Here is a 3970-nt window from a genome sequence, read left to right as displayed (position 1 = left end):
AATTAGTTAACTATATATTATAATTACATATAATTATACATATATATTTAATTAAACTGTATCATTTATACCAACTAAACAGGAAATCATGACATTCATTGTTGATGGTTTTTTGTGCTTGTTTCCAAATTTTGGTATTAGTAGACGCCATAGACTGACAACATTTTTATGACATATCTTATGTTTATTCTAATTTGGAAGTGATTTTTTAAGACGTAAATGTTTTTCGATGCAGTTAAATGGTACAGTGGATGACGCACTGGATTTAGAGTCACAAATATCAAGGTCTGAATCCTGCTTTAGACACTTGCTAGCTCTGTGATGCTAGGTAAATCACTTTTTCTCTCTCAGTTTCAGTTTCCCCTTCTGGTAATAGGGACAACAGCACCTACCCCACAGGGTTTTTGTGATGATCAGGTGAGACAGTATATGTAAAGTTTTTGTGAAATTTAAAATAACATAAAATACTGTTTATCATCATTTTAAATATTGCTGTTTGGTTTTATATATCACTATTAATTCCTCCCAGTATCTTTCCACCTTCCTCTTTTAGACAGTCATCTCATAAAATAAATAGTATTTTAAAAAGACAAAATATGAAACAGAAGAGAAAAATAGTATAACTGATCAATCAATTGAAAAGGTCTGAAAAAATATGCAATGAATAACACTGGTAGACCTACCTCCACTTCTATGAGGAGGTGAGGTCAGTTGTTTCCTCATATTTCTTCTTTCCAGCCATGCTTTTTTTTTTATAATTTTACATCATTCATTTTTGATTTTTCTGTTGTGGTATTTATTTTGGTTTACATTGTTGTAGTAAGGCTTTTCTGGCTCTCCTTAATTCATTCTGCATCAGTTCATGTAGATCTTTCCATGTGAAATGCACCAATATAACTATTGAAACTGACAGTACATGAAATAATGCATGGCCATAGATCGCCAGATTATTAGCCAGGGGAATAAAGTGAGTTTAATCATCAGTTCTCTAGAATTTAGATTAAGCATTATATCTAATTCAAATTCTGATTTCTATTATTGTTGTTTTCATTTATATTATTGTAGTATTGTGTATAATATTTGAATCTGGCTTCTGTTTTCCATATTCTGTATCACATCCCAAAATATTTTCCATATTTACCTGTATTGCCTGTTATTCATCATTTTTATAGTGCAATTACCTTCCAAAGCATTCATCTGCTAGCATATATTTAGTCATTCCCTAATCTAGGGGAAGCCACTTTTTTGTTACCACAAAAAAATAGCTAAACCACATATTTTATATGTAGAACCTTTCTTTCTGTCTTTAACTCCTTATTCAATATGTTTATTCCACTCGAGCCTGACTTCCTAAAATCATTTCAACATTTATTATTTCAATGATTTGTTATCTTTATGAATTTGATGAGTATATTGATATATCAGAGTTGTTTTAAATTTAATTTCTCTTATCACTCTTCATTCAAAGCATTTTCATATTATTATTTATAGATTGCATATTTTTTTAAAAGCTAGTTATTCATATCATTTGTTTACTTATCTATTGATGAATGGCTCTTTATCATATATTTCTGTCATTTCCCTGTATAGCTTGGACTTCATATATTCATAATGGGTATGTGCTTCAAAGATTATTTCCAATTTAATGTATTCTCTAATTCTAAATGTATTTATTCTTAGTGAGAAAGTTTTCATTTTTAAAATGTGAATGGAATTGTATATTTTGTCTTTTTAAAAAATCTTCAACCACTGGTTTGCTTATAGACTATTTTCCTCATTAAAAATGAAAGAAATCTCTTTCTGTTGTATATTTTTAATGATTTGACCTTTCACATTTACTTAGCTCATCCATTTGGAATTTTTTGTGATGTATGGTGCAAGGTGCTAATAGAAATCTAGTTTCTATCAATCTTCTTTTTAAATTTCCAAGCAATTTTTGACAAAACTATGGTCTGTATTTCAGTAGTTTGTGCTTAAAAAACCCTGTTCTTCTGCATTTGCTTGCTTCTAGCTCTTTTCTAATCTGTTCCTTTTACTTAGCTATTTATTCTTTTAACCAGTACTAAATAGTTTTTATCATTAGTATGTTATAACAAAGTTTGAGATCTGCTAGGTCAAAATTCTTGACCTTTTGTGTTTTTGAGAGCATTTTGATATTACACAAAATTTTATAAATCAAAAAATTTATGTTTTAATTAATATAGTATTAAATTTGTAAACAAATTTAGGTATCATCAGTTTTATTATATTGACATGACCCAACCATGAACAATGAATATTTCTCTAATTGTCCTCTTATCCCTATAGAGTTTTGTAACTATATTTACATATTTTCGGAGTATTTCATGATAAATTAATTCCCAGATATTATATTCATTTTTGGCATAATTTTAAATTGAGTTTCAAATTCTAATTTACTTCTCTTGGTTTTTCATGGAAATATAGAAAATTGCTAAGGATATTTTAGAATTTATTTTGTATCTTATCCTAGGACTTTCCTAAAGCTATCAATTCCAAGTTAATTTTAAAAAAAATTCCACCTAGAAGAAAACTTTTTCCTACGTGTTAACATTTAGTTAACATTAATATAATAAACATTATTAACTTTTAACATTAAGATTTATTAACATTTAATTAACCTTATATTCTTTTCTGATATACTTAGAATATCCAGTAGTTCCTGACTCTCTTTTTGATAATATTCAAGGATTCTTTGTGTCTGAGATACTTTTGAATATATCAGTTCTTATAGACTAAATTCAACAAGTATTAAATTATGGATGAATTTGACAAATAGTGCATCATATGGTTTTCTCAATAACTTTCTCTACTTTTTCACACTCTGCAAAAGCTGAATTTATATTCATACTTTTTACTTCAAATATTTATTGCGAATTTCAGGTCACATATCCAACAATATGTTAGTCTAGACATTTTCTTCTTTCTCTAGTACCTTAAAAAAAAACACTAAAAAAGTAATTATTCACCAGAAGTACAGCAATTTAGCTTAATCCATAGGACAAGAAATTGAGAAGCTTGACAAGGTATTAGTCTTATAAATTAAAACTGAAGAATACTAATTGAAAAAATGTTCACTTAATATTCTTCTCCTACAAGACTCCATACTTTAGCAGAGTGTACAAGCTCATTTATAGAATTGTATTTGGAATCCAGAAAATAATATGCCTCCTGCTGCAGATATTTTACTGGCATATATGCACACATTAAACAAAGAGCAGACATTGTCTTTGCCCAGCTACACGAGGAGTAAGTGTGGGGGAAAATGAGCTTCTTACTTCCCGGGGCAGTCTGTAGGATACAGAAAGTCAACATTGCAGAGATTTTGCCAAGAAAAGCCACTTTATTCTCCAACTCTCAAAAAAATAAAATCTAATTAAGTTCAGACAGAGAAGGGAAAAACAGGAGAGTTGTGAAAGAAATGGGGACAATAGCCAGCATGAGTGACTTTACTTCGCCTGAAGTAGAAAGAATTGAATAAGTTAGGGCCAAGACTGTCCTTCCAGAATCTACTTAGGATAGAAGATGAAAGCTACTAAATGTAAATCCCCAAGCTTGAGAAGAGTCTGAGACATGTTTATAGTTTAGCCTAGGAGTGTGTTCGACATTAAAGAGAGAAGAGTTAAAGTAAATAACAGCATAATACAAAAGAAAAGAAGGCAAAAACGTCCCCAAAAATTAAAGAGAAAAATAATTCATTTTAAAGCCTAGAATACACAAGCAGACAGAAAGGATGCTAAATTAAAAGGAAAGATAGATAGTAAAACATCAAAGACATTACAACATACTCTAAATAAATATTGCAAAATGAGAATACAGATGCAGTATAATAAAATCATAAAACCCTGTGGAATCCTAAGAAATTCTAGAACAACCAAAAAGATATTCCAGAATGGTTTAAAGAGAAAATTTTTTAAAAACGAGATGTTAGAATAAGACACATATCAGAATT

Source organism: Trichosurus vulpecula, chromosome 1 (assembly GCF_011100635.1).
Source record: "Trichosurus vulpecula isolate mTriVul1 chromosome 1, mTriVul1.pri, whole genome shotgun sequence".
Taxonomy (NCBI): domain Eukaryota; kingdom Metazoa; phylum Chordata; class Mammalia; order Diprotodontia; family Phalangeridae; genus Trichosurus; species Trichosurus vulpecula.
Note: the sequence above shows the minus strand (reverse complement) of the source record.